We start from the raw sequence: 24220 nt of genomic DNA on the forward strand, positions 1-24220 counted from the left end.
TGAAATAAGCAAGACATATGTTGTAGCATAAGATTACCGTGAAGAAATTGTAAAGCAGCACCTTCGAATGATTATTGCAGACAGAATTTCTATCGTTCCTAAACCATAATATACTGATAGATGTTCTTGCTAGGTTGGGGCTGTACGTCGCAACAATGAACTGAACTGGAGAACATAGTGACCACTCCTGCGCTCCATTCCTATTCCAGAATAGAGAATAGCTAGATCAGAACAAGATCATCACAGCGCCCTCTCCCCCACATGCAGCCACCTCCCTTTCGGCGTTGGGCGACCACCCCCGCAGCCCAGCTCGTCTTAGAAAAGGCGCAGAGATCTCGTCCTTAGCGTGGTGACACCGTATGGCCACAGCCTGCCCTACACTGAGCCATCACCGCCGTGCTGTTTAAGAGAGAGGGTGAGAGAAAAGGAAACAGAGGAGGAAGAGCTGGGGCACAAGATTAGAGAAGAACCTTCCTGAGATCCGTTGCCGCTGGCGGTGGAGCTGGGGCCAACGTGTCCTCCGGCCGCAACGCCGGCGAGGACAAGGGCGGGCGCAACAGTGGGATCGGAGAGGCCGACACATGTGGGCAATGAGGGCGTCAGGTGGCGTGCTAGCTGGGTGTGTGGAGGAGTCTAGATGGCGGCAGCGGATCAAAGGTCGGAGGTGGCTAGGTCCGCCAAAGGAGGGCGAGGAGTGGCAGAGGAGGCGAAGGACGGGCTGGGATTGGCATCGATGCTAACCCTAGCGAGGCTGGGGGATGCGAGTAGAACGTTCGAGGGGGCATGTGGGCTGGCAGGGTTTTCTGGGCTTGGCCCATGTGCGCGCCAAGAGGAACAAAACGCTTGACGAACAGGAGAGGACGTAAGGGGGGAGACGGAACCTTACGGTTCTTTTAGATAATAGAGAATAGAGATACTGATCGATCTACCCATTGTACTACTAGCTATTGTTTTCCTTAAATTAATCAAATCAAAGATGTTCTTTGGGTGTCCTTATTCAAAAAAGATTGTGGTTCAGCATGCAAGATAACATATCATCTACAAGAGGGTATTTACACGTGTGGGACTTTCCTTTTTATGTCTACTAAGTGATGGCGCTAATCAGCTAATCCATTGTAGATTTCCCTAATCATTGTGTGAATCACGGTGCGCTGGCATCAAATGGCTCAGAGTACCGACTTAGATGTAAAATATAAAAAAAAATCAAACATTCTCCCTCCGGCGATTCGGACTCGCCGGTAGCCGGAGCCGAGATCCCCAGCCAGCGACAAGTTGATGGAAACATTGGATACAAGTGCTCCTACGGCGGGACTCCATATGGGCATGGCACATTTTTTTCTTTCAAAAAGGGGTTTGCCCCGGCCTCTGCATAGATAGATGCCTACCACCATATTATTGATAAGTACTGTAAAAGGTTCAAACAAAAGTCCCGTAGTCTCAAACAAAAGAATAGGTGCTCAACAAAGAGCACGAAAGCAGAAACAGGACAGCTACAACCGGCAGGCAAGAGACAGATAGGAAACTAAACACCTATCCTATTACATGATCGTCATCCAAACAATTGAATATAGCCCGTGCTACCATCTCCCATCGGATAGATCCAGTAACCAAATGCTCCTTGGCCTCCGTCGGAGTGAGTAGCGACCATATACGATGAGTGTAGTGGCCCTGAAGATAACCTGCAAGAAGTGAATATTTGTTGTTCTGTTAAAAACCAAATCATTTCTGCAGTTCCAAATTGCCCATAGTAAAGCACATACTCCTACACAGATATGTCTCGCTGTTACTACGTCAATCTCATCTAGCCACGTCTCAAATAACGTGTTGATGGAATTCAGAGGAGTTATATTAAACGCTATGTGGACGAACCTTCATAAAATCTTTGCCAAAGGGCAATCAAGAAAGAGATGTCTGATTGATTCATCACTATCACAAAAACTACATCTTTTAGAACCCGTCCAGTTTCGCTTCGCCAAATTGTCTTTAGTTAAGATGACCTGTTTGTGGACAAACCACATAAACACTTTGATTTTTAAAGACACTTTTACTTTTCAAACATGTTTCAAACTAGGAATAACGCTAGTGTTGATAATATCCAAATACATGGATTTAACCGAAAACTCCCCATTCTTAGCTAGTTTCCAGCGTAGCTGATCTGGCTATTGAGAAAATTGGACATTCATCAATCTTCTCACAAGATGGAGCCAAGCTTTCCAATGGTTTCCCACTAGCGTCCTCCTGAATTGAATATTAAGAGGATTTGACTATAGTATTGTTGCAACGTAAGCATCTCTTCGCTGAACAATATTATAGAGAGAAGGATATTGGATCGTAAGGGGTGTCTCCCCTAGCCATGTATCCTCCCAGAATCTTGTGGAAGTACCATTTCCAGCTACAATTTTTTTCCTATTGAAAAAGGCTACTTTCACTCGCATGAGTCCCTTCCAAAAAGGTGAATCAGTCGGTTTTACCGTTACCTGGGACAAGGTTTTGGACTGTAGGTACTTATTATGAAGAATCTGAGCCCAAGTGGCATCCGTCTCTACAGATAACTTATATAGCCATTTCCTGAGAAGACATTTGTTCTTCACCTCTAAAATTTCAATGCCTAGACCCTGTTGGTCTTTCGGCCTACAAATGATATCCCACTTAGCGAGTCTATATTTTCTTTTTAATTCATCACTTTGCCAGAAGAAGTGCGATCGATAGAAATCTAGCCTTTTGTGTACTCCAACTGGTACTTCAAAAAAAGACAATAAAAACATAGGCATACTTGTGAGAACCGAATTAATCAGAATCAATCGTCCTCCATATGACATAAGCTTGCCCTTCCAGCAACTAAGTTTTTTCTCAAATCGATCTTCAATACACTTCCACTCTTTGTTAGAAAGCTTGCGATGGTGGATTGGTATACCCAAATACGTGAAGGGTAGAGATCCCAATTCGCACCCGAACAATTCTTTCTAAGATTGTTGTTCTTCTTTAGCTCTTTCAAAGCAGAACAATTCACTTTTATGGAAGTTAATCTTCAACCCAGACAATTGTTCGAACAAGCATAAAACTAGCTGCATGTTTCTAGCTTTAGCCAAATCATGCTCCATGAAGATGATAGTATCATCAGCGTACTATAGGATAGAAACTCCCCCTTCAACTAAATGCGGGGCGAGGCCACCTACCTGACCATCATCATGGTCCCTTCCTATTAGGATTCTCAACATGTCAACGACTATGTTGAACAGAATCGGCGACATCGGGTCTCCTTGTCGCAGACCCTTGTGTGTCTGGAAATAATGACATATGTCATCATTAACCCTGATTCCAACACTCCCTTTTTGCGTGAACGAATCTACTTGGTCTCTCCAGGCCTGATCGAATCCTTTCATACCCAAAGCCTGCTGAAGAAATGGCCATTTTACCTTGTCGTATGCTTTCTCAAAATCCACTTTGAAAACCACCTCATCTAGTTTTTTTGTGTGGATTTCATGGAGCGTTTCATGCAGAACCACAACCCCTTCTAGGATGTTTCTGTCTGATATGAAAACAGTTTGGGACGGCTGCACCACGGAATGCCCAATCCGAGTAAGCCTATTAGTCCCAACTTTGGTGAAGATTTTAAAGCTAACATTAAGAAGACAGATCAGCCTAAATTGCTCAATCCTCACAGCCTTTGTTTTCTTAGGAAGCAGAGTGATAGTACCGAAATTCAAGTGAAACAACTATAGCTGACCCAAGAAAAGATTTTGGAACATCAGAAGCAAGTCCCCCTTAATGATGTGCCAACACTTTTTTATAAAACTCCGCCGGAAAACCATCCAGTCTTGGAGCTTTATTATTTTTCATTTGGGAAATTGCTTCAAACACCTCTTTCTCCGAAAGTGGGGCTGTCAAAATATAGTTCTCATCAACTGCGAGCTGAGGAACAAAATTTTCCTCGTGAGGCCCAAACAGTTGCTTGTAGTAATTGGTGATATATGCCTTTAGGTTCTCCTGCCCTAAAATCGTTCCCTCATCTTGCTCAAGCTGAAAGATTCTCTTCTTTCGGTGCTTGACATTCTCAATCATGTGGAAGAATTGTCTGTTATCATCTCCTTGGACGATTTTGCGCACTTTAGCTCGCAGTGCCCACTTCAATTTCTCCTCATGGAGCACTTCTTTCAATCTTAACTCCACCTCCACTTTAGTTTCCAGCTCGCTGGTATGTAAGATGGAGGACTCAACTTTTAAATCTAGGGATTGAATAAGGAAAATGAGCATTTCCTTCTCAGCCTTATAAATCCCACTCAGATGTTTAGCCCAACCCCACAAGAACTACCTCAAATGCCTGATTTTATTTTGCCAACGCTCAACATTCGTTCTTCCTCCTGAATCTTTAGCCCATTCTCTTGCTATTAGATCCAGAAACCCTTCTCTTTCAAACCCACGCTGATTCAAAAGAAAACATACTCTTGTTCCCCACATGTGTTGCCTCTCCTGAGTCCACCAACAACGGGGTATGATCGAAGATTGCACGAGAGAGCGCTTGGACCGTCACTAGCGGAAACTTTTGTTCCCATTCGACGCTCGCTAGGACCCGGTCCAGCTTCTCAAGTGTTGGGACCGGTAATGTGTTGGCCAAGTGAACTTTCTACCAGAAAGCTCAATCTCTCGAAGGTCTAAGCTTTCAATAATTTTATTAAACATAAACGACCATCTTCCGTCAAAGTTATCATTGTTTTTTTCCTCCCGTCTATGGATAATGTTAAAGTCACCCCCAATCAGGATTGGGAGCTGCTCGTTACCACAAATGCAAATCTTTTGTTCCCATTTGAGTTCAGGTTGCGCGGCACCATATACCGCCACCAAGGCCCAATTAAATCCATCGGGCTTTGACCGAACCCGAAACTTAATCGCAAAGTCTCCCATAACCACATTCCTAACTTCCAAAGAGTCGCATTTAACCCCAAGTAAAGTCCCTCCGGATCTTCCTCTTGGAGTTAGAGAATGCCAATCAAAGTCAACCCCTCCCGATAGAGTACTAAGGAACTGGGGGGTGAAATTGTCCCTTCAAGTTTCTGAAAGGGCATAAAATCCAATTTGTAATCTACGGAAGCATCCGCTAGGAATCTTATCTTAGCCAAGTCCTTAAGAACTCTGCTATTCCAAAAAATTCCTTTCATATTCCATCATGAAATTTTTTAGTGGTTCGGATCCTAGCACTTCTACACACACGACCGATGCCGTATAAATCCTACGATTCCATTTGCGTTTCGGTTTGTTTTGCCTCTACCCGGTCCTCACGACCGAGCTCGGTGGACACATCCACCTGGGAATCAACCATAATGGAATCCCTTGGGGAAGTGACGTATTCCTCCTCCTCATTTTCAGGAAGAGAAGGTGCCAGATCCGCACAAAATATATCAAGCACATTGACCCCCAAAGCATCTACATCAGAATCGTTCATAGTTTTAACAGCTGGTAGGTTTCTAATCATCTCTAAAGCGCGCTCCGCTTCAATATCCAAGAGATCATTAATGGACTTAGAAACTTCAATGTCGTTACTACCCAGAGAAACTCCCAACTGATATGCGTTATGAATAATCTCTTCATTAGAAAAATTCAAGATAGAATTGAAAGTGTTGACTGACATACCAGTAGTGACCTCAATATCACGAAGCTTGGACACCTGCATGCCGCACCGTAGCTGCGTGTCATCAATATCCTGCTGATCCTGGAGGCGACAACTCATCCATCGACCATCGGAAACAGGGTCCGGAATCCCTCCAAAAGCGATGATGTCGTCCCGAGTAACCCTGTTCTGGGTAAGGTCTCCTGCCCGACCCCCAACAGAGCTCAGCTAAGCTGAACCATCCGGAGAGCTGCCCTGCGTCAGCAGAATCGGCGAGGCTCTACTAGACATCACCGCCACCGGGCTTGGTACGCCCGGCGATCTCGGTCCAAGACCACCACCCAGGACCCGAGGAAGGGCCGCCCCCTCTAGGGATGGCCTGAGAGAGGTAGGGCGGAGGCCACCTGCCCGCCCCCCCTCTTGATCCAGCATCTCCTCCGGTGCGCGGCGCGTCCACCAAGGGAGAAGTAGGGGCGGTGGCCTCCTTCCCACACACCCCTCCCGGATCGTCATCTCCAGGTGCGTGAAGAACGTCCGCAGCATCGCACGGTGTCGCCGGACAACTCGGCCGCAAAGAAGCACCATCCCAATCGAGTGCCGCGGGGGATCGGTGGGCCTCCTACCCAATGATCCTCCCTGCCCTCGCAGCGAAGCTCCAAAGTCCGAACAAACTCCGTCCCTGGACATACCATTGTCCCAAAGTCCGTCCCCGGGGCTGCAGGGAGCGGTGGTGGCACACAACCAGAAGCTAACACCGGTGGTAACTCAGATTCTGCCGGATCGTCCATCTCCCCTCGGATGCTCCAAAGACGACTATGCGCAGAATGCGCATCAAAAGACCGAAACCGAAGTGAGTTCATATGAGTCGAGGAGCCAGACGGCCCCAAAGCAGACTTATCCGCCTTATCAGACAGTGAATCTGGCCCCTTAGCCGTCCCCCGTGATGTGCTCTCTGGCTCCTTACTCTGATTTCTAGGGGCCCCATCCCCCTCAATCGTATCCATATCCTCGGTGTCCTCCCCCTCGCCCTCCCGAGGAATTGGAGTATCCTCAATCTCAAGCTCAAGCACGTATGTGATGCCGGCATGTGTCCACTTGACCACATCCAGAACAAACTCCAAGTTGACAACACTGACAAGTAATCTCGCTGCATCATGTGCCCGAGTGAAAGGCATGTCCACCTCTTCTGTCTTCCCAATCAGAGAACCCATGCTCCAAGCTACCAGGAAGTGATTAATGTATTTGCGTGATGCACCATAGAAACGAACCCAGACCTTCTCCAAAGGTGTTCCCTCAGGCTCCTTCTCCTTCCACTCATCAAACGTAAGGACAATATTCGTACTCTGTACTCTGCACATGCCCCATTTGAGGATATGTAGCTGGTCCTCCTTAGTGGGAAAATCAACCTTGTAAGTCTGGGTCTCCAACTTGACAAGGTCCCACTGGTGATTACCTGGAACAAGATCCTGCAATTGCCACACAATCTGTGCTTTGTCAAACTCCTGTTAGTAACCTTGACGACCGCAGGAAAGGAACTCTCATGCACATGCGTCGAAGGTACCACATCAGGTGCCTCAAAAAGCATAAGTTCCTGACAACAGACTCCATAAATCGTGACCACCGGCTTGGGGCCAGAGATGAGTGGGCAGTCACCAGAGTTATGCTGCAATCTACAGCAGTAATCACACAATTTTGTGGTACACACTGCCACAAAATGTCTTGGCTCTCCACATCTATAGCACGGTAACTTCTTCTTCTTAATAGCCCACTTAGATAGCTTCTCACCATTACGCTTACCTGGAACCTTTTTAGAAACCTCGTCACCAACCTTTGCAACTCCGGTGCTGGTCTCCGGAATGCTGACTGCAGCCAATGCCCGGACAGTCTCTACAGCCACCTCGGGAAGCACCGGAGAGGATGCTTGCCCCGCAACAGTAGGCACGACATTTGCCACCATGTCCGTATCAACCGGCGGTGGAGGAGGCCGCGGTGGAGGCGGGCGCCACCCCCTCCTCTCCCGCCATGAAAACCACGGTGAGCTCCTCGGTTAGACCTATTGGTTGGGCCGGTGATAACCCACAAGTATAGGGGATCGCAACAGTTTTCAAGGGTAGAGTATTCAACCCAAATTTATTGATTCGACACAAGGGGAGCCAAAGAATATTCTCAAGTATTAGAAGTTGAGTTGTCAATTCAACCACACCTGAAAGACTTAATATCTGCAGCAAAGTATTTAGTAGCAAAGTAGTATGGAAGTAATGGTAACTATGGCAAAAGTAACAGTAGCAGTTTTGTAGTAATCGTAAAAGCGGCAACAGAGAAGTAACTAAAAAAAGATCAATATGTGAAAAGCTCGTAGGCAATGGATCAGTGATGGATAATTATGTCGGATGCGATTCCTCATGCAACAGTTATAACATAGGGTGACACAGAACTAGCTCCAGTTCATCAATGTAATGTAGGCATGTATTTTGAATATAGTCATACGTGCTTATGGAAAAGAACTTGCATGACATCTTTTGTCCTACCCTCCTGTGGCAGCGGGGTCCTATTGGAAACTAAGGTATATTAAGGCCTCCTTTTAACAGAGTATCAGACCAAAGCATTAACACTTAGTGAATAGATGAACTCCTCAAACTACAGTCATCACCGGGATTGGTTCCGATTATTGTCACTTCGGGGTTGCCGGATCATAACACATAGTAGGTGACTATTGACTTGCAAGATAGGATCAAGAACTCACATATATTCATGAAAACATAATAGGTTCAGATCTGAGATCATGGCACTCGGGCCCTAGTGACAAGCATTAAGCATGGCAAAGTCATAGCAACATCAATATTAGAACATAATGGATACTAGGGATCAAACCCTAACAAAACAAACTCGATTACATGGTAAATCTCATCCAACCCATCACCGTCCAGCAAGCCTCTGATGGTATTACTCATGCACGGCGGTGAGCATCATGAAATTGGTGATGGAGGATGGTTGATGATGATGATGGCGACGGATTCCCCTCTCCGGAGCCCTGAACAGACTCCAGATCAGCTCTCCCGAGGAAGATTAGGGATTGGTGGCGGCTCCGTATCGTAAAACTCGATGAATCCTTCTCTCTGATTTTTCTCTCCCCGAAAGTGAATATATGGAGTTGGGGTTGAGGTTGATGGAGTCCCACGGGGCCCACGAGGAAGGTGGCGCGCCCTGCACCCTCGTGGACAGGGTGTGGGCCCCTGATGTCGGTTCTTTCGCCAATATTTTTTATTAATTCCAAAACCGTGGATTTTCATGTCATTCCGAGAACTTTTATTTCTGCACAAAAATAACACCATGGCAGTTCTGCTGAAAACAGTGTCAGTCCGGGTCAGCTCCATTAAAATCATGCAAGTTAGAGTCCAAAACAAGGGAAAAAGTGTTTGGAAAAGTGGATACGTTGGAGACGTTTCAACTCCCCCAAGCTTAAACCTTTGCTTGTCCTCAAGCAATTCAGTTGACAAACTGAAAGTGATAAACAAAAACTTTTACAAACTATGTTTGATCTTGTTGTTGCAAATATGTAAAGCCAACATTCAAGTTTTCAGCAAAATTATGAAATAACCATATTCACAATAACATTTAGGTCTCATGTTTACTCATATCAATGGCATAACCACCTAGCGAGCAATAATAATAAATCTCGGATGACAAGACTTCCTCAAAACAATCATAACATGATATAACAAGATGGTATCTCGCTAGCCCTTTCTGAGACCGCAAAACATAAATGAAGAGCACCCCCTGAAGATCAAGGATTGACTAGACATTGTAATTCATGGTAAAAGAGAACCAGTCACAGTTATACTCAATGTAAATTAATAGCAATACATGCAAATGACAGCGGTGCTCTCCAACTAGTGCTTTTTAATAAGAGGATGATGACTCAACATAAAAGTAAATAGATAGACCCTTCGCGGAGGGAAGCAGGGATTTGCAGAGGTGCTAGAGCTCGAGTTTTGAAATAGAGATAAATAATATTTTGAGCGGTATACTTTCATTGTCAACATAACAACCAAGAGATCTCGATATCTTCCATGCTACACACATTATAGGCGGTTCCCAAACAGAATGTTAAAGTTTATACTCCCCAACCACCAACAAACATCAATCCGTGGCTTGTCCAAAACAACGGGTGCCGTCCAACTAACTGTTGGAAATATGCCCTAGAGGCAATAATAAATTGATTATTATTATATTTCCTTGTTCATGATAATCGTTTATTATCCATGCTAGAATTGTATTGATAGGAAACTCAGATACATGTGTGGATACATAGACAACACCATGTCCCTAGTAAGCCTCTAGTTGACTAGCTCGTTAATCAATAGATGGTTACGGTTTCCTGACCATGGACATTGGATGTCGTTGATAACGGGATCACATCATTAGGAGAATGATGTGATGGACAAGACCCAATCCTAAGCCTAGCACAAGATCATGTAGTTCGTATGCTAAAGCTTTTCTAATGTCAAGTATCATTTCCTTAGACCATGAGATTGTGCAACTCCTGGATACCGTAGGAGTGCTTTGGGTGTGCCAAACGTCACAACGTAACTGGGTGGCTATAAAGGTACACTACGGGTATCTCTGATAGTGTCTGTTGGGTTGGCACGAATCGAGATTGGGATTTTGTCACTCCGTGTAAACGGAGAGGTATCTCTGGGCCCACTCGGTAGGACATCATCATAATGTGCACAATGTGACCAAGGGGTTGATCACGGGATGATGTGTTACGGAACGAGTAAAGAGACTTGCCGGTAACGAGATTGAACAAGGTATCGGTATACCGACGATCGAATCTCGGGCAAGTACCATACCGCTAGACAAAGGGAATTGTATACGGGATTGATTAAGTCCTTGACATCGTGGTTCATCCGATGAGATCATCGTGGAACATGTGGGAGCCAACATGGGTATCCAGATCCCGCTGTTGGTTATTGACCGGAGAACATCTCGGTCATGTCTGCATGTCTCCCGAACCCGTAGGGTCTACACACTTAAGGTTCGATGACGCTAGGGTTATAAAGGAAGCTTGTATGTGGTTACCGAATGTTGTTCGGAGTCCCGGATGAGATCCCGGACGTCACGAGGAGTTCCGGAATGGTCCGGAGGTAAAGATTTATATATAGGAAGTCCTGTTTCGGCCATCGGGACAAGTTTCGGGGTCATCGGTATTGTACCGGGACCACCGGAAGGGTCCCGGGGGCCCACCGGGTGGGGCCACCTGCCCCGGGGGGCCACATGGGCTGTGGGGGTGCGCCTTGGCCTACATGGGCCAAGGGCACCAGCCCCTAGAGGCCCATGCGCCAAGATAAGAGAAAAAGGGGAGAGTCCTAAAGGGGGAAGGCACCTCCGAGGTGCCTTGGGGAGGATGGACTCCTCCCCACCCTTAGCCGCACCCTTCCTTGGAGGAGGGGGCAAGGCTGCGCCCTCCCCTCTCCCTTGGCCCTATATATAGTGGGGAAAAGGAGGAGCAATCAGACCTAAGGCCTTTGGTTGCCTCCCTCTCCCTCCTGTGACACATCTCCTCTCCCGTAGGTGCTCGGTGAAGCCCTGCAGGATTGCCACGCTCCTCCACCACCACCACGCCGTTGTGCTGCTGTTGGATGGAGTCTTCCTCAACCTCTCCCTCTCTCCTTGCTGGATCAAGGCGTGGGAGACATCACCGGGCTGTACGTGTGTTGAACGCGGAGGTGCCGTCCGTTCGGCACTTGATCATCGGTGATCTGAATCACGACGAGTACGACTCCATCAACCCCGTTCACTTGAACGCTTCCGCTTAGCAATCTACAATGGTATGTAGATGCACTCCCCTTTCTACTCGTTGCTGGTCTCTCCATAGATAGATCTTGGTGACGCGTAGGAAAATTTTGAATTTCTGCTACGTTCCCCAACAGTGGCATCATGAGCTAGGTCTATTGCGTAGATTCTTTGCACGAGTAGAACACAAAGTAGTTGTGGGCGTCGATATTGTTCAATTTGCTTGCCGTTACTAGTCTTATCTTGATTCGGCGGCATTGTGGGATGAAGCGGCCCGGACCAACCTTACACGTACGCTTACGTGAGACCGGTTCTACCGACAAACATGCACTAGTTGCATAAGGTGGCTGGCGGGTGTCTGTCTCTCCCACTTTAGTCGGATCGGATTCGATGAAAAGGGTCCTTATGAAGGGTAAATAGCAATTGGCATATCACGTTGTGGTTCATGCGTAGGTAAGAAACGTTCTTGCTAGAAACCCATAGCAGCCACGTAAAACATGCAAACAACAATTAGAGGACGTCTAACTTGTTTTTGCAGGGTATGCTATGTGATGTGATATGGCCAAAAGGATGTGATGAATGATATATGTGATGTATGAGATTGATCATGTTCTTGTAATAGGAATCACGACTTGCATGTCGATGAGTATGACAACCGGCAGGAGCCATAGGAGTTGTCTTTATTTATTTGTGACCTGCGTGTCAACTTAAACGTCATGTAATTACTTTACTTTATTGCTAACCGTTAGCCATAGTAGTAGAAGTAATAGTTGGCGAGGCAACTTCATGAAGACACGATGATGGAGATCATGATGATGGAGATCATGGTGTCATGCCGGTGACGATGATGATCATGGAGCCCCGAAGATGGAGATCAAAAGGAGCAAAGTGATGATGGCCATATCATGTCACTATTTGATTGCATGTGATGCTTATCATGTTTATACATCTTATTTGCTTAGAACGACGGTAGTAAATAAGATGATCCCTTACAACAATTTCAAGAAGTGTTCTCCCCTAACTGTGCACCGTTGCGACAGTTCGCTGTTTCAAAACATCACGTGATGATCGGGTGTTTTATTCAGACGTTCAAATACAACGGGTGTTAACGAGCCTAGCATGTACAGACATGGCCTCGGAACACACGCGAAACACTTAGGGTTAACTTGACGAGCCTAGCATGTACAGACATGGCCTCGGAACACGGAGACCGAAAGGTCGAGCATGAGTCGTATAGAAGATACGATCAACATGAAGATGTTCACCGATGATGACTAGTCCGTCTCACGTGATGATCGGACACGGCCTAGTTTGACTCGGATCATGTAATCACTTAGATGACTAGAGGGATGTCTATCTGAGTGGGAGTTCATAAGATGAACTTAATTATCCTGAACATAGTCAAAAGGTTTTTGCAAATTATGTCGTAGCTCACGCTATAGTTCTACTGTTTAGATATGTTCCTAGAGAAAAATTAGTTGAAAGTTGATAGTAGCAATTATGCGGACTAGGTCCGTAAACTGAGGATTGTCCTCATTGCTTCATAGAAGGCTTATGTCCTTAATGCACTGCTCAGTGTGCTGAACCTCGAACGTTGTCTGTGGTTGTTGCGAACATCTGACATACACGTTTTGATAACTACGTGATAGTTCAGTTAAACGGTTTAGAGTTGAGGCACCAAAGACGTTTTTGAAACATCACGAAACATATGAGATGTTTTGAGGGCTGAAATTGGGATTTCAGGCTCGTGCCCATGTCAAGAGGTATAAGACCTCCGATGACTTTCTTAACCTGCAAACTAAGGAGAAAAGCTCAATTGTTGAGCTTGTGCTCAGATTGTCTGAGTACAACAATCATTTGAATCGAGTGGGAGTTGATCTTCCAGATAAGATAGTGATGGTTCTCCAAAGTCATTGCCACCAAGCTGTTAGAGCTTCGTGATGAACTATAACATATCAGGGATAGATATGATGATCCTTGAGGTATTCGCGATGTTTGACACCGCGAAAGTAGAAATCAAGAAGGAGCATCAATTGTTGATGGTTGGTGAAACCACTAGTTTCAATAAGGGCAAGGGCAAGAAGGGATACTTCATGAAACGGCAAATCAGCTGCTGCTCTAGTGAAGAAACCCAAGGTTGAACCCAAACCCGAGACTAAGTGCTTCTGTAATAAGGGGAACAACCACTAGAGCAGAATTACCCTAGATACTTGGTAGATAAGAAGGCTGGCAAGGTCGATAGAAGTATATTGGATATACATTATGTTAATGTGTACTTTACTAGTACTCCTAGTAGCACCAGGGTATTAGATACCGGTTCGGTTGCTAAGTGTTAGTAACTTGAAACAAAAGGCTACGGAATAAAACGGAGACTAGCTAAAGGTGAGCTGACGATATGTGTTGGAAGTGTTTCCAAGTTTGATGTGATCAAACATCGCACGCTCCCTCTACCATCAAGATTAGTATTGAACCTGAATGGTTTATTGAATCTCGATCGTAGTGATACACATTTTCATGCCAAAAGATAGTAATGATAGTACCACTTACTGGTGGCACTGCCATGTAAGTCATATTGGTTTAAAACGCATGAAGAAGCTCCATGTTGATGGATCTTTGGACTCACTCGTTTTTGAACAGTTTGAGACATGCGAACCATGTCTATTGGTGTATATGCATGAAGAAACTCCATGCAAATGGACCGTTTTGACTCACTTGATTTTGAATCACTTGGGACATGCAAATCATACCACATGGGCAAGATGACTGAAAAGCCTCGGTTTCAGTAAGATGGAACAAGATAGCAACTTGTTGGAAGTAACACATTTTTGATGTGTCCAATCCAATGAGTGCTGAGGCATGCAGTGAATATCGTTATGTTCTTACTTCACAGATGATTCGAGTAGATGTTGAGAATATTTACTTGATGAAACACAAGTCTGAATTATTGAATGGTTCAAATAATTTCAGAGTGAAGTAGAAGATCATTGTGACAAGAGGATAAAATATCTATGATATGATCATAGAGATGAATATCTGAGTTACGAGTTTTGGCACACAATTAAGACATTGTGGAAATTGTTTCACAATTAATACCGCCTGGAACACCATAGTGTGATGGTGTGTCCGAAGATCATAGTTGCACCCTATTGGATATGATGCATACCATGATGTCTCTTATCGAACTGCCACGATAGTTTATGGGTTAGGCATTAAAGACAACCACATTCACTTTAAATAGGGCACCACGTAATTCCGATGAGATGACACCGTATGAATTATGGTTTAGAGAAACCTAAGTTGTCGTTTCTTAAAAGTTTGGGGCTGCGACGCTTATGTGAAAAAGTTTCAAGATTAAGCTCGAACCCAAAGCGGATAAAATACATCTTCATAGGACACCCAAAACAGTTGGGTATACCTCCTAATTCAGATCCGAAGGCAATATGAATTGTTTCTTGAATCGGGTCCTTTCTCGAGGAAAGGTTTCTCTCGAAAGAGTTGAGTGGGAGGATGGTGGAGACTTGATGAGGTTATTGAACCGTCACTTCAACCAGTGTGTAGCAGGGCACAGGAAGTTGTTCCTGTGGCACCTACACCAATTGAAGTAGAAGCTTATGATAGTGATCATGAAACTTCAGATCAAGTCACTCCCGAACCTCGTGGGATGACAAGGATGCGTACTACTTCAGAGTGGTACGTAATCCTGTCTTGGAAGTCATGTTGCTAGACAACAATGAACTTACGAGCTATGGAGAAGCGATGGTGGGCCCGGATTCCGATAAATGGCTCAAGGCCATAAAACCCGAGAGAGGATCCATGTATGAAAACAAAGTGTAGACTTTGGAAGAACTACTTGATGGTCGTAAGGCTATTAGGTACATATGGATTTTGAAAGGAAGACAGACAATGATGGTAAGTGTCACCATTAAGAAAGCTCGACTTGTCATTAAGATGTTTTCTGACAAGTTCAAGGAGTTGACTGCGATGAGACTTTCTCACTCGTAGCGATGCTAAGAGTCTGTTGGAATTATATTAGCAATTACTGCATTATTTATGAAATCTTGCAGATAGGATGTCAAAACATTGTTTCCTCGACGATTCTTGAGGAAAGGTTGTATGTGATACAACCGGAAGGTTTTGTCTATCCTGAAATATGCTAATAAGTATGCAAAGCTCCAGCAATCCTTCTGAGGACTGGAGTGAGCATCTCGGAGTTGGAATGTATGCTTTGATGATGATCAAAGATTTTGGGTGTATACAAAGTTTATGAGAAACTTGTATTTCCAAAGAAGTGAGTGGGAGCACTATAGAATTTCTGATGAGTATATGTTTTTGACATATTAATGATCAGAAATGACGTAGAATTTCTGGAAAAGCATAAAGGGTTATTTGGAAAGTGTTTTCAATGGAAAGCCTGGATTAAGCTACTTGAACATTGAGCATCAAGATCTATAAGGATAGATCAAAATGCTTAATAATACTTTCAAATGAGCACATGCCTTGACGTGATCTTGAAGGTGTTCAAGATGGATCAGTCAAAGAAGGAGTTCTTGCCTGAGTTGTAAGGTATGAAGTTAAGACTTAAAGCTCGACCATGGCAGAATAGAGAGAAAGGAACGAAGGTCGTCCCCTATGCTTAAGACATAGGCTCTACAGTATGCTATGCTGTGTACCGCACCTGAAGTGTGCTTTACCATGAGTCAGTCAAGGGGTACAAGAGTGATCCAAGAATGGATCACAGGACAGCGGTCAAAGTTATCCTTAGTAACTAGTGGACTAAGGAATTTTCTCAATTATGGAGGTGGTAAAGGAGTTCGTCGTAAAGGGTTACGTCGATGCAAGCTTAACACCTATCCGAATAGCTCTGAGTAGAGATACCGGATACGTATAATGGAGCAACAATTTAGAATAGCTCCAAGTAGAACAGTTATTTGGAATAGCTCCAAATAGAACGTGGTAGCTGCATCTAGGAAATGACATAGAGATTTGTAGAGCACACACGGATCTGAAAGGTTCAGACCCGTTGACTATAACCTCTCTCACAAGCATAACATGATCAAACCCAGAAGTCATCGAGTGTTAATCACATGGTAAATGTGAACTAGATTATTGACTCTAGTAAACTCTTTGGGTGTTAGTCACATGGGGATGTGACCTTGAGTGTTAATCACATATCGATGTGAACTAGGTTATTGACTCTAGTGCAAGTGGGAGACTGTTGGAAATATGCCCTAGAGGCAATAATAAATTGATTATTATTATATTTCCTTGTTCATGATAATCGTTTATTATCCATGCTAGAATTGTATTGATAGGAAACTCAGATACATGTGTGGATACATAGACAACACCATGTCCCTAGTAAGCCTCTAGTTGACTAGCTCGTTAATCAATAGATGGTTACGGTTTCCTGACCATGGACATTGGATGTCGTTGATAACGGGATCACATCATTAGGAGAATGATGTGATGGACAAGACCCAATCCTAAGCCTAGCACAAGATCATGTAGTTCGTATGCTAAAGCTTTTCTAATGTCAAGTATCATTTCCTTAGACCATGAGATTGTGCAACTCCCGGATACCGTAGGAGTGCTTTGGGTGTGCCAAACGTCACAACGTAACTGGGTGGCTATAAAGGTACACTACGGGTATCTCTGATAGTGTCTGTTGGGTTGGCACGAATCGAGATTGGGATTTTGTCACTCCGTGTAAACGGAGAGGTATCTCTGGGCCCACTCGGTAGGACATCATCATAATGTGCACAATGTGACCAAGGGGTTGATCACGGGATGATGTGTTACGGAACGAGTAAAGAGACTTGCCGGTAACGAGATTGAACAAGGTATCGGTATACCGACGATCGAATCTCGGGCAAGTACCATACCGCTAGACAAAGGGAATTGTATACGGGATTGATTAAGTCCTTGACATCGTGGTTCATCCGATGAGATCATCGTGGAACATGTGGGAGCCAACATGGGTATCCAGATCCCGCTGTTGGTTATTGACCGGAGAACATCTCGGTCATGTCTGCATGTCTCCCGAACCCGTAGGGTCTACACACTTAAGGTTCGATGACGCTAGGGTTATAAAGGAAGCTTGTATGTGGTTACCGAATGTTGTTCGGAGTCCCGGATGAGATCCCGGACGTCACGAGGAGTTCCGGAATGGTCCGGAGGTAAAGATTTATATATAGGAAGTCCTATTTCGGCCATCGGGACAAGTTTCGGGGTCATCGGTATTGTACCGGGACCACCGGAAGGGTCCCGGGGGCCCACCGGGTGGGGCCACCTGCCCCGGGGGGCCACATGGGCTGTGGGGGTGCGCCTTGGCCTACATGGGCCAAGGGCACCAGCCCCTAGAGGCCCATGCGCCAAGATAAGAGAAAAAGGGGAGGGTCCTAAAGGGGGAAGGCACCTCCGAGGTGCCTTGGGGAGGATGGACTCCTCCCCACCCTTAGCCGCACCCTTCCTTGGAGGAGGGGGCAAGGCTGCGCCCTCCCCTCTCCCTTGGCCCTATATATAGTGGGGAAAAGGAGGAGCAATCAGACCTAAGGCCTTTGGTTGCCTCCCTCTCCCTCCCGTGACACATCTCCTCTCCCGTAGGTGCTCGGTGAAGCCCTGCAGGATTGCCACGCTCCTCCACCACCACCACGCCGTTGTGCTGCTGTTGGATGGAGTCTTCCTCAACCTCTCCCTCTCTCCTTGCTGGATCAAGGCGTGGGAGACGTCACCGGGCTGTACGTGTGTTGAACGCGGAGGTGCCGTCCGTTCGGCACTTGATCATCGGTGATCTGAATCACGACGAGTACGACTCCATCAACCCCGTTCACTTGAACGCTTCCGCTTAGCGATCTACAAGGGTATGTAGATGCACTCCCCTTTCTACTCGTTGCTGGTCTCTCCATAGATAGATCTTGGTGACGCGTAGGAAAATTTTGAATTTCTGCTACGTTCCCCAACACTAACAACAATCCTGGGGGAGCTTTGTTTGCAATTATTTTGATTTGATTTAAGCATGGGACTGGGCATCCCGGTTACCAGCCATTTTCTCGTGAGTGATGAGTGGACTCCACTCATCATGAGAATAACCCACCTAGCATGGAAGATATGGACAACCCTAGTTGATACATGAGCTATTCGAGCATACAAAACAGAATTTCATTTGAATGATTAGAGTTTGGCACATACAAATTTACTTGGAACGACAGGTAAATACCACATATAGGAAGGTATGGTGGACTCATATGGAATAACTTTGGGGTTTATGGATGTGGATGCACATGCAGTATTCCCGCTTAGTACAAGTGAAGGCTCGAAAGAGACTGGGAAGCGACCAAATAGAGAGCGACAACAGTTATGAACATGCATTAAAATTAATCAACAATGAGTGAAAGCATGAGTCACTACTAGGAAAAGAGCTATAGATGAGATGGATACTAATGGCGCACTGTACATGTGGTGCGCCATTACTAAATACTAATGGCGCACCATGTGTTGGTGCGCCATTAGTGTGCAAATACTAATGGCGCACCACATCCCACGGTGCGCCATTAGTAAAAAAAATTAATTTTTTTCAAAACTACTATTGGCGCACCGTGGGAGTGGTGCGCCATTACTAGTTGACCTAGTAATGGCACACCACACCCACCATGCGCCATTAGTAGTTTTGAAAAAAATAAAAAAAATAAAAAAAATGTTAGTAATGGCGCACCTGTGGACAGTGCGCCATTACTAGTTTTAACTAGTAATGCCGCACTGTCCACTCGTGCGCCATTACTAAGTTTTTTTCTAAAAAAAATAAAAACAATTCATTTTTTAATTTTTTTTCAAAACTAGTAATGGCGCACCGTGGATGTGGTGCGCCATTACTAGTTTAACTACTAATGGCGCACCACCCCACGGTGCGCCATTACTAGTTTGCCCAGCTTCCACCGAATGCACCCCCCGGTGGACCGCCTTTTCAATTAAAAAAAAATAAAAAAATGATAAAAATGTCAAAAAAATAAAAGAAAATAAGTTTCCCATGTGATATGTGGTCTAGTTGTTGGGAAAATTTACAAATATAAATTTCGACTTTATTTGCAAAATCTCTCTGGAAATTTGTAAAATGGGCATAACTTTTGCATACGAACTCGGATTAAAAAGTTTTATATATGAAAAATCATCTACTCGAAAAGTTACATCCGAAAATGTTACTAATGGCGCATCGTGGGCTATACTAATGGCGCACTGTATGGTGCGCCATTAGTATACCAGATACTAATGGCGCACCAGTGGTGCGCCATTAGTAAAAAATACTAGTGGCGTGATAGTAATGGCGCACCGGTAGTGCGCCATTAGTAGGCAAAACTGGTGTGCCAATAGTAGGCCTTTTCCTAGTAGTGAGTAGGATACAAATCATCATGAACATAAATATCGTGGAGGCTATGTTAATTTTGTTTCAACTACATGCATGAACATGTGCCAAGTCAGGCCATTCGAATCATTCAAAGGAGGATACCACCCTATCATACCACATCACAACCATTGTGATAGCATGTTGGCACGCAAGGTAAACCATTATAAACTCCTAGCTAATTAAGCATGGCATGAGCAACTATAATCTCTATTTAACATTGCAAACATGTTTCATCCATAATAGGATGAATCAGGAACAGTGGACTAATCATATTTACAAAAACAAGACAGCTCGAGTTCATACCAGCTTCTCTCATCTCAATCAGTCCATAATATATCGTCATTATTGCCTTTCACTTGCACGACCGAACGATGTGGATAATAATAATAGTGCATGTGCATTGGATTAAGCTGGAATCTGCAAGCATTTAATACAAAGGAGAAGACAAGGTAATATGGGATCTTGGTTAGATCAACAATAATGCATATGAGAGCCACTCAACATTTTCATCGTGGTCTTCTCCTCTCGACCCCTAAAGAAAAGAAAAGAAATAAAACTATTTACACGAGAAAGCTCCCAACAAACAAAAGAAGAACAAGAAATCTTTTTGGGTATTCTTTTAATTACTACTACTACAGGCATGGAAAGTAGACTAGCGAAAAGCTACAACTAAATTTTTTTGGTTTTTCTTAAGGTTTTTCAAACATACAAGAAGAAAGCAAGAAAAGGAAATAAACTAGCATGGATAGTACAATGAAAAAGTATGAGCACTGACAACTAGCATGAGTGTGTGAACATGCATGTAATGTCGGTGAGGAATAGGAATACATACTCCCCCAAGCTTAGGCTTTTGGCCTAAGTTGGTCTATGGCCACTGCTCGAAGCTACTCTCTCCGGTGTACTGAGGAGGGTCCTTAGGGTGCCACTGGTTAGCGATCTCCTACGGATCCCACTGATAAACAGACTATTGATATGGGTCAAGTGGTGGCTCGGGCTCAGGCTCTCGGACTTGCGTCAGCCTCCAGTATGCGAAAATGGCCTCGGGGAAAATGAGGTACGTGCCTGAAAGTATGTTAAACAAAGAGGGTGCATGCAAGGTAATAGTCTCACAGTGGGTTTTATAAAATATCAAGTTATACTTAAGCATCTGCTTCTTATTTTTAACAATAAAGTCATGTGCTACCATACTCTTATAATCTAGAAAAATAGTGGGCAACAACTTTTCCTCTTTCTCATAATGCCTAATAGGTATCTCAAAGTGTTTAGCAAGGCGTGAAGCAAAGATGCTTCCGAAGATGGGGCCCTTTGTATGGTTCAGACTTAACCGTTTAGCAACAATAGCGCCTAAACTGAAAGTTGTATCACGAAACAAAGCATGGCGCAAAATAACAAGATCAGGAGCACTAAGATTTCCACTGTTCCTGCGACCAATTAAGCATCTACTAGCAAATATCGCAAAATAACATAGAACAGGAAAATGTATACTAGTAATTCTTGCATCAGAAACTTTCCTCGTTTCCCCTACAGCAATTCTATCAATAAATCATCCACATCACTACGATGTGGTTCCTCGATGCTGCCCATAAAGGGTATCTTGCAGACCCGACAAAAATCACGGAGTGACATCTCCTTAACCTCATCATATAAGTGAAATTCCACTAAAGGTGGTGATTTCTTAGCATGGAAATAAAAATTTTGCACGAAAATATTAGTGAGTAAGAGATACTGTTCGCGCTGGTCATGGAGGAAGTCGGTGAGGCCTGCATTCTCAGCCAAATAATAAAATTCATCGTGAATTCGGGTGGACCTCAAGAACGCATCACAAGGCCATTCACATGGTCGGACTTCCACGGTGCGAGGAAGATTATATTTGGGCTTTTTGTTCTCCTCGTTCTACTTATCCTTCGAGCTTCGGCTCGAAGAGCCCCTCAACAATCTCTTCATCATTTTCTTTTCTGAAAAATTCTGTTATTTTTAGTGACTCAAAATAAAAATGAACCAAACTCAACAAGATTGATATCAACTACTCCCACAAGTGCCTAGAGACTATATCATGCAATAAAACTACTTTGGACCATATAAATTTGACATGCAAGCTCAAGAACAGGGTCACCTCAGTAGCAAAAATTTGCAACAAATAAAGCACTAGAAAAAAAAACTAATTGGAACATTGGAGGAGTCACACACCGAAGAACAATCCCCCAAAACAGTTTTGTGAATGGAGCTTTGAGCAAGGAGATTGAAAATGGCAGCAAGATGAGCTAGAACACGGGTTTAAGCTATGGGAGGATTTTATTTTCTGGAGGAAGATGAAGTGAGTGGGTGCTGGAATAAGTGAAGGGGGTCAACATGGGGCCCACGAGGCAGGAGGCGCGCCCCATGGGGTGGGTGCGCCCTATGCCCTCGTGGCCAAATGGTGGGCCCCTTGGTGTGTTCTCAAATATTCTACAAAAAATCATACTTCATTTTCAGGACATTTGGAGAACTTTTATTTTCGGGGTGTTTTTTATTGCAAGGATAACTCAGAAAACAGACAGAAAAATACTATTTTTGCTTTATTTAAACTAAATAACAGAAAGTAAAAGGAGGGTATAGAGAGTTGTGTTTTCTAACTTCATCCATCTCATGCTCATTAAAAGGAATCCACTAACAAGGTTGATCATGTCTTGTTAACAAACTTCTTCCGAATAACATGAAACCGGAGAATTTTCGAATAACACTAGGTTACCTCAATGGGGTATGCATGTCCCCAACAATAAGAATATCATATTTCTTTTTGACAGTAGGAAGAGGGAATTCAAAACCTACAATACTAATTGTTGAAAATTTTCCAATAGAATTGATACTGTGGACTTGAGGTTGTTTCCTCGAAAAGTGTACCGTATGCTCATTACCATTAACATGAAAAGTGACATTGCCTTTGTTGCAATTAATAACTTCCCCTTCAGTATTTAGAAAAGGTCTACCAAGGATGATCGACATACTTTCATCCTCGGAAATATAAAGAATAACAAAGTCTGTTAAAATAGTAACATTCGCAACCACAACAGGCACATCCTCACAAATACGAGACAGGTATAGCAGTTGATTTACCGGCCATTTGCAAATAGATTTCAATAGGTTTCAACTTATTCAAATCAAATCTGCGATTATAAAGAGAGAGGCATAACACTAACACCGGCTCCAAGATCAGATAAAGGAGTTTTAACATAGTTCCTTTAATGGAGCATGGTATAGTTGGTACTACTGGATCTCCTAGTTTCATGGGTATTTCACCCTTAAAAGTGTAATTAACAAGCATGGTGGATACTTTAGCTTCTGGTATCTTTCTTTTATTTGTAAAAATATCTTTCATATACTTAGCATAAGGATTCATTTTAAGCACATCAGTCAAACGCATACGCAAAAAGATAGGTCTAATCATTTCAGCAAAGCTCTCAAAATCCTCATCATCCTTTTTCTTGGATGGTTTCGGAGGAAAAGGCATGGGTTTCTGAACCCATGGTTCTCTTTCTTTACCGTGCTTCCTAGCAATGAAGTCTCTCTTATCATAACGTTGATTCTTTGATTGTGGGTTATCAAGATCAACAACAGGTTCAATCTCTACATCATTATTGTTACTAGGTTGAGCATCAACATGAACATTATCATTAACATTATCACTAGGTTCATGTTCATTACCAGATTGTGTTTCAGCATCAGAAATAGAAATATCATCGGGATTGTCAGGTGTGTCTATAACAGGTTCACTAGAAGCATGCAAAGTCCTATCATTTTTCTTTTTCTTCTTCTTAGAAGGACTAGGTGCATCAATATTAGTTCTCTGAGAATCTTTCTCAGCTCTCCTAGGATGGCCCTTAGGATACAAAGGTTTCTGAGTCATTCTACCACCCCTAGTCATAACTCTAACAACATTATCATTTTTCTTATTATTTAATTCATTAAGCAAATCATCTTGTGCTTTAAGCACTTGTTCTACTAGAGTGGTAACCATAGATGCATGTTTACTAATAAGCTTAAGGTCACCTTTAACTCTAGACATATAATCACTCAAGTGTTCAATCATATGAGCATTACGTTTCATTTGTCTACCCACATAAGCATTGAAGTTTTCTTGTTTAACAATAAAATTATCGAACTCATCCAAGCATTGGCTAGCAGATTTATAACGAGGGATATCACCTTCATCAAATCTATAGAGAGAATTTACCTTTACTACCTGTGTCGGGTTATCAAGACCATGTATTTGTTCAATAGGTGGTAAATTCATAACATCTTCAGCTTTAATACCTTTTTCTTTCATAGATTTCTTTGCCTCTTGCATATCTTCGGGACTGAGAAACAGAATACCCCTTTTCTTCGGAGTTGGCTTAGGAGTTGGTTCCGGAAGTGTCCAATCATTATCATTACTCAATATGTTA

At 43.8% G+C, this 24220-nt stretch overlaps 1 long non-coding RNA gene across 1 annotated transcript; it reads right to left on the reverse strand.

Moving 5' to 3' along the window:
* Positions 1-730, reverse strand: LOC123089459 (uncharacterized). Its single transcript, XR_006442292.1, has 2 exons — positions 471-730; positions 1-399 (listed from the first exon to the last, which is right to left on the reverse strand). It is a non-coding gene; the product is annotated as an uncharacterized lncRNA (long non-coding RNA).
* Between the last annotated feature and the right edge of the window lie 23490 nt (positions 731-24220).

The sequence above is a fragment of the Triticum aestivum genome, chromosome 4B (genome assembly GCF_018294505.1).
Source record: "Triticum aestivum cultivar Chinese Spring chromosome 4B, IWGSC CS RefSeq v2.1, whole genome shotgun sequence".
Lineage (NCBI taxonomy): Eukaryota > Viridiplantae > Streptophyta > Magnoliopsida > Poales > Poaceae > Triticum > Triticum aestivum.